Raw genomic sequence first — 14,912 nt, forward strand, 5'->3', positions numbered from 1 at the left:
AAAATTGCTAAGAAAATTCTACTTGTTTTATTTTATTTTACTTTTTTTTTTCAAAACTGTGCTTGCTTACAAAACACGCTTCATATAAGACTGAAATTGACAATGCAATCAGATGACCTATAAAATGTATGTTATGAAATGAATAAAATGTAGTACAATACAATGAAGGCTCTCCTCCATGAAGGATTAATGCAGTGTGTTGTGTAAATGAATCAAATGAAATGAGGAGTAATTTTTTTTTTTTTTTTTTTTTTTTTTTTTTTTTTTTTTTTTTTTTTTTTTTTTAATGGCACAAAACTGCTATGGTCATTAGCACCCGGATAAAATATTATAACCCAAAATTCATACAAGAGTGAAAAATTGAACTCTTGGGAGTGGAAGTGATTTCCAGTATACAGTTCTCAAAGACATTTTGTCATAATGTCAAACCAAAAATCAGTAATAATATGAAACATTTATTTTCAGCAGAATGTTGATTCAAACCTAACTGCGCACATAGGCCAAGAATGGCCATTCTTCATTGTGCCTGAACAATCAGAGAAACTTATGAAAGCTGGAAATGGAACCCTACGACCCTGGCTCCTGGCAGATGATCAGGTCTGTAAATTACACTTTATTTGCTTTTTCAGTGGTTTCAATCCTGGTTTTTGAATGGAATCAACAAGGAAGGATAATAATGCTCAAATAATTAAATAAAATCATGGAACACTGTATTAGTAGTAGTTTTATTCATCCCTGGATCACTCCTGTAAGGATATTAGACATGTTGTGGTATTACAATTTAAGAACAACAAATAACAACATAATTCATAGGTAGAGACTTTTACATAATTACAGGTCTGGTTGGACAAGGATGGGACAGGTTGTCAGCCATTGCCATACAGTAGGAAACATCTCACCATTTTCCCGAAGTAATTTAGGGAAACCTCGGAAAATCTAAATCAGGTTGGCTGGATGAAGACTGAAATGTCTATCCTCCCAAATGCGAGGCCACTATGTTTAAATCAGTGCTATCTCATGGGGTTTGCCCTAGTGTGCAGCACTGGTTTGTGAAGAGGTTATTTAATAATGTAAGAGGCTACACTGTTCATTCATTTCTCACTTCAATACCTGAACACACTACACACACTTTATTTCATAATGCAACTCTACACAAATTAGCAGCTGACATCAGGACTGTCACGATAATTTTGGATTTCTATTCTGTGCACAGCAATGTTTCATTTGGTGGCTTCGAAAACTGAGTTAGCTTCTCTCTATATAGTATTCTAACCACAAGAACACAGAGGCAGTGATGGACAAAACACTTTATTATTTCTAGAAATAACTTGTTACAGGACAACACTTGCCAGAGGGTAGCTACACTACTAGTCTGATAATCCTAGTCAGAATGTCTACATGTAACTGAGGGTGAGGCTGGTCTGGCCCAGCTCTATAAGATGTCACCTGGCTGTTAGAGTGCATGGAGGAGAGGCTGAGCACATGTCCATGAGTGGTGGCCTGTGATAGTTGTATCATCTGCCAACTTAGAGCTGTGCACCTAGATCTCAGGTGTGGAATCTATGCAGGTCATTACATCATTACCCCCTTGAGTGTGCGGCATCACTGATTCCTCAGGCAAGGTGTGGATGGTTGCTTGCAGAAAGTGTGTCCATGTCTGTGGAGGCCTTGGAGCCGAGAGGGAAAAGCAACTCCCAGTTGCCGGAGACCCTAGAACAAGGGAAAAAGTGCCCTGGTATCCCCCGTCAGAGCACAAGACAACAGGACTGTTGATAGGAGCCAAAGCTGGGCCCATGGAGCGGCTGTCAGAGGCTGTGACTCTGTAACCTCATCAGACGGAGGTGCTGAAGTAGGCGGAAGAGAACGCTGGAACACTGGCAACTAGGTGGCACCCAGCAACCGAGGCATTGGTGAAGGCAGTGGTGCGGTCAGGACAAGGGGTGGGCGCCCAACTGGACACAGAGCTGATTTTGATGGCAGTGGACCCCCCCTGTCTCCAGTCTGGAGGGTCCAGTCTGGATGGTGTAGACACAGCAGCCATTCTGATGCACAGTGGCTGCCAGTAGCCTGTGTGGGCACTGACCAAAACCATACATCCCAGACTACTGTCCCCATGCAGAAGACTCAGTACAGCAGAACATAACAGTGGGCGAGATCCCAGATTGGGGGGGGGGGGGGGGGAGAAGCATCCTAGGTTGGCACCTGTAGAGAAGATCGACAGGGCTGCGACTACCAATAGGAATCATCCAGTAGGCCATCAGAAAAGAATGTAACACCTCCTCAGCAAGGAAGTCCTGTAGATATTTTGTCATGTGGGTCTTAAATGCGTGAACCATACACTAGGCTTACCCATTAGATTGGGGCTGAAAAGGAGGGGAGTGAATCTGGTAAATGCCTGCCCGCTCACAGACATCATGAAATGCCTGAGAAAGGAAATGAAATCTATTGTCAGAAAAGAGAGAAACGTGGAGACACCACAGAAAAAGATTTTGAGAGCGCCTAAATAGTGACTTCAGTAGTGACCAAAAAGCATCAGACAATGTATGGAAAATGTGAAAACACGTCACTGATAATCAACCATAACACATTCAGAAACTGACCTGCAAAATCCACATGGATGCATTCTCAGGGCTTTGTTGCTGGAGACCATGGGGAGAATGAAGCCTTGGGAGCCACCTGTTGTCTAACATGCTTAGGGCATGCAGCATCCTTGAGCCAAGGCTTTGCTGTAGGAAACATTCCAATGACCCCCATGTAACGGCTGTAAGGCTTTCTGCCACAAACTCCCATGAGTAACCACCCTAGGAGCTGCATCATCTGTGGAGAGGAGGAGGACTCTGTCTGAGACTGAGAGACAATGGTGCAAGGCAAAATAGCTATGAGGTGGATTGGGAACGTGGCCTGGAGGACAAGAAGACCAATCCTCCTGCTCGAGGCAGCCTACCTACTGGAGGGTGGGGTCAGACATTGTTGCCTTGGTGATTCAGGTACTAGTGATCAGAAACCCATCTACTGTTTGGCAGGAGTAAATAAGCAAATAAAAACACATGAGCTCCTCTTGATCAAAGAAGAGTCTGGGCAAATGGGCATTCAGGTTGGGTAGGACATCAAATGGACTGACTTAGAGCAGGTTGGGCACCACAGGACATTTTAATTTCCACTCTCTATATTTTTACAAATAAATTCATAAAACTTTGTCAGCATGACCAGGAAGGATTCAGGATTCACTCTCATAGCAGTCGAAGTTCAAAAACATATGAAAATATTTTTTGTATGAAATTTCATCATTTTTTCACTTACTATTGGTTGCATTTGTTGCTACAGGTACACTTTTCTTCATAAGTAAGAGAGATTCTTTGATGAATTTTGCACAGCATACAAACCATACATACAGGTGTATGGAGCTTTAGAATTTTCCAAATCTATTACAAACTGTGGTAAAAATTGAGATAATTAACTACAACATTTGAATTTTTTCTAAACATGAAATTTAAAATGTAACAGCTCATTTATTTTTTCATAAATTAAATAAATTCTAGAGTTTCATACACCTGTAAGTATGGTTTGTATGCTGAGCAAAATTCATCGAAGAATATCTCTTACTTTTGAATAAAAGTTTACCGAAAGCAACAAATGCAGCCAATAATAAGTGAAAAAAATAATGAAATTTCACAAGTAAAAAAAAAAAAATTATTATGTTTTTGAACTTCCACTGCTATGAGAGTGAATCCTGAACCCTTCCTGGTCATGCTGACAAAGTTTTATGAATTTATTTGTAAAAGTATAGACAGTGGAAATTAAAATGTCCAGTAGTGCCTCTCCTGCCCAAAGTCAGCCCATTTGATATCCTACTCCCCTTAAGGTATCCATGTTGACATGGTGTCCATTGGGGCAGGAATGAACAATATAGTTGTATTTCGAGAGGAACAAGGCCCACCACTGCAACCTATGGACCACCTCGCACAGGAGCTGGATGGATGGACTAAATAATGAAACTAATGGCTTGTGGTCTACAATTAGTTGGAATTTGGTGCCATACAAGAAGACACAAAATTTGGTGACTGCATACACAGTGGCCAGAACCTCCTTTTTGACTTGAAAGTAGTAGACCTGTGCTGGACTCAGAGTTTTGGATGCAAACACTAGTGGCTGCTCTGAGTTGTCTTCATTCTGATGGGTATGGACTGCCGCCACGCTGTTCTGTGAGGCATCCACGGCCAAAACCAATGGTTTGTCAGGATCAAAACCAAAAGTAGCTGGACATCATGCCAACCTGAGACATTTCTACAGCACAGTGAAAACCTGGTCATGCACTGGAGACCAGATAAAGGAAGCACCCTTGCAGAGAAGAAGGTAGAGGGAGTAGACACCCAGTGAATGAATTGGTGGTTATAGGCAATTTTACGCATGAAAGCCTGCAGTTCTTGCAATAATGAGTCACATGGCAGGTCTGAATGTTCCTGATAAGACTGTCTCGACTGTCTCCGTGGGTTGGGCATGCTGCCAAGAGATAGTTGGTAAAAGCGTGGACCTCTGCAGACTGTGTTATAGACTGTTGGACCAGAGTTTTAGAAATAGAGCCCAGAGATTCTGCAGATGGTCACTTAGAGAACATATTGTAATGATGATGTCACCCAGGTAGTAGAGACAATGTGGAATATTGGACATTACCTGTTCCATATAGTGTTGAAAAATTGTAGTGGTACTGCCCATCCCAAACGTCAACCAAGGTTCCGATAAAGACCAAAAAGCATGTTAAGAACCTTGATATGCCTTGACTCCTCATCCAGGGTAGCTGGTGATATACTTCAGAAAGATCAAGTTTAAAGAAAAAATGACCCCCTGCTAAGTGTGTGAACAGTTCATCCAGATGTGGCAGAGGACTGTGAATTCACCGTGACTTTAAAATCGCAGCAAAATTACAATTTACAAGAGGGTCTCTTCACAATGAGAGGGAGTGTGGGCCATTCACTACAGGAAATGAGAATCATAACCCCAAGAGAGGTGAGCCAGTCCAGATCTCTCTTGACTTGGGAGCATAGGGCTATAGGAATCTTCCTAGCATGGAAGAACCTAGGGCAAGCCAATTGGTTAAGGTTAACCAAACTTCTTCTTCATTGAAATAGCATATAAATAAGAAAAACTATGCTATATTTTAATCTTCATAACACATATGTTTACTTTTTAAATATGCAGTGTCACTCAAAAGTCTGTTTACATTTGTAAATGCACTAATTCATGGAATAACATAGGTAGATGGGTAAAACTTAACACGTCCTGAAATGACAAGGGGTTTCATTAAAACCTCAGATGAGTGCAAACACTGGGAAATGAATGACACTGGACAGCAATACATTGGTGAGGCTGCATGGCAATCTTGTATAAAATGAGCTGTGGTGAGAGAGGGAGTAAGATGCGCCAACAGTCATGACATGTTGACTTTACCAGAAAAAGCACTGTTCGTGAGCTTTACTATCAGAATGGAGAATTGTCTACTGCAGTTTCATAAGCCTATTGCCATAAGAAGGGTATTCGAATGGGTAAAAATCCTGTACAAGTGTCAGTGTGAAGAAAATGATGACAAAGTTTGAAGTCATCTGTTGTTTGGGTTATCAACCTCATAGAGGATGACCTGACATAAGGACTACTGCTGCTCAGACAGTTCAGAAAGAAATGGAGACTTTTGCAGTTTCCTCTGCGCATGGTGAAATCAGCACTTATGAAGTCACACCAGCGTGCCACACACTACTGATTGTAGAGCGCTAACGTGTATACTCTATTGCTATCTGTGCTAAATCCAGTGTCAGTACAGTTAGTCACCAATTTAATGTCATGGAGAGCATTTGTGATATAGGCACTTCGAAAAATGTGGGAAGATAACGATTGGTTGTCTAACATGTTGTTGACTGACAAAGCTCATTTCACACAGCCTGAGTGTCTGTCAGCACCCACAGTTGCAGAATTTCACCTACCTAAATTCCTAGAACTCTCATGGATACCCCATTACATGACAAGAAAGTTAGGATGTGGTGTAGATTTACCATACCAGACATGATTAGACCCTTTTTCATTGAGGAAATGCAAGGTGCTGCTTTCCAAACTGTCAGTGTGATGGGTGTGAAGTTGCTGATATGTTACAGAATTGTATCATCCCTAGCCTGGGTGATAAACATCTGTGGGAAGTTACAACTTTTATGGAGGATAGCACCCCATCCCATATTGCTACACATGTGAAATATCTCTTGTTCTCATTGTTTGGTGGGGGTTCTGTGCTGAGCTTGGCCTCCCAGGTCCACAGACCTCAGTCTCTGTTGTTATTGGTTATGGGGTTATCTGAAGTCTCACCTCATTTGGGATGCTAATATCTCAGTGTACTTCTTGATATGCTGTACAGTACTGTTCACAACGTTGTCCCTCAGCCACAGGTATGGTTGATGAATGACGGCTGACATGTTGGGCATTTGTTATAAAGAACACTATCTTTGCTAATAATCAATTATAATGTTAATGATTGCTTTTGTATTATATGAAGTACCATCTGTTGGAAATTTTGTGCACTTTTTTGACCCTGTCCATCAACCAGACTGCACAAACACCTTCCATCAGTGCACATGATCAGTCATAAGATGGATCTCAAAGAAGATTTGATTTGTTTTCCTTAACTATGAGGCGTGTTTTTTAAGTAAGTACCATTCTGAAATTCAAAAAGGCATGCTAAGATAGTAATTTTATTTTTACATGAAAGCCTGTACCTTAATCTACTTTTCTACATAATTTCCGTCAATACTGAGGCATTTGTCATAACGTTGCACCAGTTTTTGAATACCCTCCTCATAGAAGTCTGCCACTTGACTTGTTAACCACTGCATCACCACTGTTTTGACTTTGTCATCGTCTTGAAGATGCTGACTGCCCAGGTGTTTCTTCAAGTGCAGGAACAGGTGGTAGTCACTGGACACAAGATCGGGGCTGTATGGAGGATGATCTAGAGTTTCCCATTAAAATGATGTGATGAGATCTTTGGTCTGATTCGCCACATGCGGACTGGCAGTGTCTTGCAGCAAAACGATGCCCTTGCTCAACTTCCATGGACTGTTGCCTTGATTCTGGTGTGATGTAGGCCACCCATGTTTCATCTCATCGCCCATAACGATTTGGCTTAAGAAATCATCACCGTCATTGTTGTACCATTCAAGGAAAGTCAGGGAAGCATCACATACAATTGTACATGTCCATCCATACTCTGTACATGACTGTGAAATGAATGGCAGAGGGCACTTCCCCTTGTGCCAGTTATTAAGAATTTTCCTTGCAGCACTCATGTAAAAAGTGCAGGAAGAACAATTGCTTATGTAGGGGTCTGGTTACAGATACCTACAGTCATCAGAAGAGAGCCAAGTAGTATGCATTACTGAGATCCTAATTATGCTTGAAAGTGCCAAGAAAACATTGTTGACAATAACACATTTATTGGGCAGTAATACAGGATTGTCTGTCACAGCCACACCAGTGGAGTAGTGTCTCATCAACAGCAGAATTCACGCTTGTGCTTATCTTACATTATCACAGCACAGCACTGTTTGAGGTGGTGGCTGCTACATCATGGGCAGCCATCGACCACAGAATCCAGTCACCTCCAGCTCTGCATATCAGTCACCACACTGCTCTCGTGGACATCAAAGATTTGCACTCAGGTGTCTCGCCCCAGGTCCATGAAGTACTTTCTGGCTTGCAGGAGTCAGCTCTCAGCTCCTGTTTAGGAAACAGGAACCGGCAGCATCAGTACCTGCCACAGGAATGAGATGAGCAGCAGCAGTGCCCCCATTCTAGAAGGTGGATGACAGACAGTATCTAGGAGATGCAGGTAAAGCTTCCAGCAAAAATGTAGAATGATGGCAGCCAATGTGCCTCATCAGTGGCACCTTGGTAGTTGGCAGCACAGCTGGCGGCAGCAGAATCCTTCCAGGCAGACTCATGGTTCCATAGATAATCAGTTGAACTTAGGCATCCTGAGGGTCAACCTCCACCCTTCTCACTCGCTAGCTGCAACACAAGGGCTGTGACCATGCGCTGGACAGTTGATAATCAGCTCTCAGCAATCAGCCCATTGTTAAGAAGGGTGGGGTATTAGTTTGGTTCTTCATGTGCACTGTGTGGTGGTGGGGATGGCTGTAACTTTGTGTGTCCTGGTTCTTCCTCACTGACAGTTCTCACACAACAAATGAATACTAAGTGTCGCGTTGTACCTTGCCTTCCTTACGAAACACTGCTTTGTTACTAACATGACAGTACCTTCAGATTTCATGATATTATTATGCTTCACTTGCAGATCTGAGCACTCAGTCATTCTCCTGTGCTGTCATAGCTTCCATGTTTGCCACAACTCACTCAACATTTACCCCAAGCTGGCATTCTACTGATCACTGATGCAAGTGGCTTGGCTTTCAGGAACTGCCAAGGTAGACCAGAATGAGATTTTCACTCTGCAGCGGAATGTGAGCTGATATGAAACTTCCTGGCAGATTAAAACTGTGTGCCGGGCTGAGACTCGAACTCAGGACCTTTGCCTTTCGTGGGCAAGTGCTCTACCAACTGAGCTACCCAAGCACGACTCACGCCCCCTCCTCACAGCTTTACTTCTGCCAGTACCTCAACTCCTACCTTCCAAACTTTACAGAAGCTCTCCTGCGAACCACTTGCCCCTAAAAGGCAAAGATCCCGAGTTCGAGTCTCGGCCCGGCACACAGTTTTAATCTGCCAGGAAGTTTCATATCAGCGCACACTCCACTGCAGAGTGAAAATCTCATTCTGGAAACATCCCCCAGGCTGTGGCTAAGCCATGTCTCCGCTATATCCTTTCTTTCAGGAGTGCTAGTTCTGCAAGGTTCGCAGGAGAGCTTTTGTAAAGTTTGGAAGGTAGGAGATGAGGTACTGGCAGAAGTAAAGCTGTGAGGACGGGGCGTGAGTTGTGCTTGGGTAGCTCAGTTGGTAGAGCACTTGCCCGCAAAAGGCAAAGGTCCCGAGTTCGAGTCTCGGCCCGGCACACAGTTTTAATCTGCCAGAAAGTTTCATGCCAAGGTAGAATTTGGATGAATTTTCAAAGTCCACTGGAGATACTGCCATGGTGTATAATACTTGAATGCCTCTGTGCATGTATTAATTAGTCCAGTTTTGTCTTTGCTGTCCCTAATGGAGTGATACATAGTGGGCTGCTAGACCACTCATTTAACACTAGTTCATAAAACTTTGTAAGTTAACTTTCATAGGACGTTGTGTCTACTTCAAATGTCTGCCACTTCTGGTTTTTCAGAATCTCTGTAATGCTCTTCTGTGGGTCAAATGAACCTTTTGACCATTCTTGTTGCTCTTCTTTGCGTATGTTCACTATCCTCTGATAGTCCTAGTGGCATGGGTTCTATGCATTTGAGTAATATTCAAGGATTCCATATTTCTAGATTTCTGTAAAACATTTGACACGGTGCCCCATTGCAGGCTGTTAACGAAGGTACGAGTGTATGGAATAAGTTCACAGATATGTGAGTGGCTAGAAGATTTCTTAATAATAGAACCCAATATGTTATCCTTGATGACGAATGCTCATCAGAGACAAGGATATCATCAGGAGTACCCCAGGTAATTCTGAAAGGACCACTGCTGTTCTCTATATACATAAATGATTTGGTGGTGAGGGTGGGCAGCAATCCGAGGTTTTTTTCCTCATGATGGCACAGTGTAAGGTAAGGTGTCTAAAGTTGAGTGAATGTAGGAAGATGCAAGACAACTCAGACAAAATTTCCAGTTGGTATGATGAATGGTAGCCAACCCTAAATGTGGGAAAATGTAAATTAATGCAGATGAGTTGGAAGATCAAACCTGTAATGTTTGGATACAAAATTACTAGTGTCATGCTTCAGACAGTCAAATTGTTTAAATATCTGGGCATATTCTACATCTACATGGATACTCTGCAAATCACATTTAAGTGCCTGGCAGAGGGCAAAGCAATATGATGTGGAACAAGCACATGAGAACTGTGTTAGGGAAGGCAAATGATCGACTTTGGTTCATTGGAAGAATTTTAGGAAAGAGGGGTTCACCTGTAAAGGAGAGCATATAGGGCACTGATGGTGACCTATTCTTGAGTGCTGCTCGAGTGTTTGGGATCTGCACCGAGTCGGTTTGAAGGAAGACATTGAAGCAGTTCAGAGGCAGGCAGCTAGGTTTGTTACCTGTAGGTTAGACTAACATGTAAGTGTTAGATAGATACTTCGGCAACTCGAATGGAAATCCCTGGAGGGAAGGTGATATTCTTTGGGAGAAACACTATTGAGAAAATTTAGAGAACTGGCATTTGAAGCTGACTGCCGCACAGTTCTACTGCCACCAACATACATTGCACATGAGGACCATGAAGATAATATATGAGAAATTAGGGTTCATACAGAGACATGTAGATAGTTGTTTTTCCCTCGCTCAGTTTGTGAGTGGAACAGGAAAGGAAATGATCAGTAGTGCTACAGGGCACCCTCCGTCACACGTCATGCAGTGGCTTGTGGAGTGTCTAAGTAGATGTAGATGTAGATGTAGATGTAGACATAGATGTCGATGGGTCACAATCTCCTTTTTAGGCTGACTCCAGTTTATCCAGTATCCTACAGTTTCACCTGCTTCGTGTATGATAGCTTCTATGTGAGCATTCCATTCATAACCTTGCAAATTCTTTGTATTAGTTGACTGATTGCAATTGTGAATCATTGATATCATACATGATTCTCTCTGAACACAAGATGAGACAAATACTAATCATTAAAACATGGAACCAGACCTAATCATTGTGTGTGTGTGTGTGTGTGTGTGTGTGTGTGTGTGTGTGTGTGTGTGTGTGTGTGTGTGTGTGTGTGGGAGAGAGAGAGAGAGAGAGAGAGAGAGTTTTATAAAGGAACTGCAGTTTTTAAGTAAAATAGTGTAGTGTGTTTTTGCTTGGTGTTATGTACAACTCTATTTAGTATACATTAACTCAATGTTTTTATTTTGCAGATTGTGTCTCTCGGTGCTATTAATCATTCAGTGAATCTAGGAAGTGTTGGAAGATCAACTAGAAAAAATGGAACCAATGTAAAAGGTGCATTTAAAATTCCAGCATCACAGTACACCATTTGAAGCACTAAAATACATTTCATGAGGATTTACCAGTTTAGTTGATGAAATGTTTATTTTAGGGCATCCAACTTTGTTGGTGATTCTATTATAATGTACATTACTTTGACAACTAGCCCACTCATTGAAATATTGTTCTTAAAATGGAACCCTCAATCCAGTCGAAAACATTATGTTCCAAGATACAGAAATAACATATCACAAGCATTAAAAAGAAATGAAAATTATGCTTCTGTAGTTTGAAACCATTTCACCTGCAAGTAACATTCTCTTGGTATAATAATTATTATTTTTTTAGTTTAATGCATTTACTGTATTTTATAGATCAGTTGATGAATGAAACCAAATTATCTATTCTAAATGGGACAACTAACTTTTAAAATACATAACTAGCAATTAGAGTAGAATATATGAAAGTGAAACAGGAATCTAATGGCTTTATGATTTGAATACTAGCTTACTTTACAAAGAAGCTTTTCTCCTATTGCAGGTTGTAAACTTTTGCCTTCTTTCATAATGGTTCAATCAGATCATTATGAGGAGACTTACGGACTTAGGTGATATCAGAAGAAAGTGAACTTAGGCTTTCTCTGGGTTCTCTCCCTTACGGGAAAGGTTTTACCAAAATTAAAAAATCACATCCATTTTTTTGACTATCAAAACTTTGAGAATACTCACCATATAGTGGAGATACTGAGTTGCAGATAGGCACAACAAAATATACCATAACCATGTCTAATAGGAGTATATAAAAATCAAATTTGTAATTCATCTCAAATCATTTTATTGACATTGTACAGCACATTTCAAGCTTTTAATGCCCATGTTCGAGTACTTTTGACTTAGTGTTGTGGGAGTGGATTCGTGAACTGAGTCTTGTAATCCTCTCGGATGTATTGCTGGATCTTCAAAATGCATACATCTAGCAAGTTCACTACGTGTGGTGCACAAGGATTCATCTGCAGGCCTCAGATCATGCAGCAAAACACCTGTGGCAGATTTAAGAGCTGTCATGGACTGTCACAGCCTCACTTGTCATTCAGATGATGCTTACAGCAATTTCTCTGATGTATCTTTTGATGATATCCCTCCACTGTATGATTGTCTCCATGAGTGTGATTTGGACATCATTGTTATGTGCCAACAATGTTTGGCTAATGGACAGAATTGCCTATCCACCTAATGCGGAACTGTTCAGTAACTGTTCAACTGGCTGTTAAGTTTTTAGTGAACTGGTGCACCAAGAGGATGGGTCATATCCGTATGTTTCCTCATCGAAACAAACCTTCTTCTCCAGCACAGATATGTGACTTATTCAACAAACATTCAGAGCATTGCACTGATCATGAGGTATCTATCTTCAGTCTTGTGTGTTGTATATTTCCAGAAGAGTCAGGAAGTATTACTTTTTGTGATTTAATTGCACTGAGTTGGTGCATAAGTTCATGGCATTTAGTAAACATGATGGATCACATTCATCATATCTGCCAGTTCTCGAGCACACTGATGTGGATCATTGTATATTAATGCATTTAAATGATCTTCATCAAACCCCGGAGGTTTTTCTGAAGATGAAATGGCAGCAGATAATTCAGAGAGTGTGGAGTTAAATGGAAATATTAAGATATTAGGGTATTCAGATGATCTAAACATCATTAACAATAGGAAAGAATCTCTAACAGCAAATGCAAATGCGTTAATCAAGGCTAGTAAAGATGTAGGTCTAAGGATAAGTGAAGACAAAACTAAATATCTGGTTACTACTAGAATGCCAACGGCAGTAGATCAGGAAATGTTAAGAGTTGGAGACATGCAGTTTGAGAAAGTGAACACATTTAAGTATCTAGGAGTGGACATCACTTCGAGAAATGAGATTGAATCCGAACTGAAGAAGAGATTTATGGGCGGAAAATGCATGCTACTTCTCACTGAATAGATTACTTTCTTCACTGATATTGTCTACGAATTTAAAGATTAAAATATACAAAACTATTATTCTACCAGTTACGCTGTATGGGTGTGAGACTTGGTCTCTCACTGTGCAAAATGAAAAGCCGTTTCCAGTATTTGAAAACAAAATTTTGAGGAAAATTTTTGGAGCAAAAAGGGATGACATTAGCGGAGAGTGGTGAAAACTGCATGACGAAGAGGTTCATGAACTCTATTCAAGCCCTGACATAATCAGTATTATTAAATCATGTAGGCTGCGATGGGTGGGTCACGTAGCTCGAATGGATGAGGGCAGGGCAGCACGCAGAGCACTGGTAGGACACTTAGAGGGAAAACGTCCTGTGGGGAGACCAAGGTGTAGATGGGAAGACAATGTGAAGGCTGATTTGAGGAGCCTAGGTATTGAAGGTAAATGGAAGGAAATAGCCCAAGACAGGGACACATGGCGAACATACATTGCTGCAGTAATGGACTCTCAAGTCCAGTATTACCAGTGAGTGAGTGAGTGAGTGGAAAGTAACTAATGCCAGAACAATTTTTTCAAAATGAGAAGACCATTTTCTTGCTATTCTCTGCCAAATGACATTATCCCCATACAAGGCGCAAATTTCCTGGCTGTCTCCTCTGCTTTCACTCCTACACTGAAGTCAAACAGAAGAATACATCAGAAATGATCAGATTTCTGCACTTAGCACTCAATTTTCTAGTGTCCACAGCTCCACTCACTAACTCCAAATGACAAAGTTACAATATGCAATGACTCAAATAGCAACAGTGGTCTAAAAATAAAGAATGACAATAGATAAATAATTCTGTAACAACTGGTATATCAACATGCAAAACAAAAACACCACAGACTTGTACACCAAGCTAATAAATAAGTTGTGCCTAATCAAATCTGTGTAATTGAGGAAGCAGACTTACAACTACAATCCACCCTTTGCTGGAACAGGGCATGTACAGCTGCTTTGCTGAGCATTTCACCCATGATGAGCCATTCATTTCTCAGGCTCTGGAAACAACAGGTCAAGCATAGAATGAGCATGTACACAAGCTGAAGATCCAGCACATCTACAATGGCTTTGAGCAATACTTGCTTTCCAGCTGTACAGTGAAGCTCAAAATGACCAGGTGGCATATCATAAATGCATAGCACTTTATTTACTGGCAAGAATCATTGAGTGCATTTCTAGTACCTACAAACTCACAGCACTATTACCTTGTGCAAAAATTCATCAGACAGTGTGGCCCCTCACCACTATTCACTCCCTTTTAAGTGAATGTTTGCCACCTAAAGGCATTTGCTGGCCACTCATTTACAGGTTGTTCAACATCATAAGCCACTGTCAGGCATTTACACATCATGGATCATGAGAACAAGGCCTGAGTAGGAAATGCAAGTTTATGTGTTCTTATGAACTTTCATGTGCACTGTTGTTAATATGTGACATAGTGATTAGATCAGCAGTGAGCAATGAAGCACATGATAAAATGCTACAGCAGTCAGATCCTTCATTAGCTGAAGTTTTGTGTATTGCTAGAGCTTTTGAAACTGCTCAAGCAGCTCAGCTTATCAATTTCAGACAGTGAGATAACAGAACTGTCATCTCAGGTGGAAAATGTGATGTGGTCTAGCCCATCTGATAATGAAATTGCAAAAATGTTACACATTCCAGATGGCAGTGGAGCAGTTCCCAGTCAATCAAACAGAAACCAAACCTAGTATCATAAAAGTTTTTCCCCCTAGCTTCAGTGAAATGTTTACAAATGTCCCAGTTGTCCTGATTGTTTCTCTCTACATGTTA

General features: G+C 41.2%; 2 non-coding genes across 2 annotated transcripts; one reads left to right on the forward strand and one right to left on the reverse strand.

Moving 5' to 3' along the window:
* Nucleotides 1–8,533: 8,533 nt before the first annotated feature.
* On the reverse strand, nt 8,534–8,608 carry Trnas-cga. Its single transcript has one exon. It is a non-coding gene; the product is annotated as a tRNA-Ser (tRNA).
* A 361-nt stretch (nt 8,609–8,969) lies between these two features.
* On the forward strand, nt 8,970–9,044 carry Trnal-caa. The gene has a single exon. It is a non-coding gene; the product is annotated as a tRNA-Leu (tRNA).
* The last annotated feature ends 5,868 nt before the right edge of the window (nt 9,045–14,912 follow it).

The sequence above is a fragment of the Schistocerca piceifrons genome, chromosome 9, assembly GCF_021461385.2.
Source record: "Schistocerca piceifrons isolate TAMUIC-IGC-003096 chromosome 9, iqSchPice1.1, whole genome shotgun sequence".
Taxonomy (NCBI): domain Eukaryota; kingdom Metazoa; phylum Arthropoda; class Insecta; order Orthoptera; family Acrididae; genus Schistocerca; species Schistocerca piceifrons.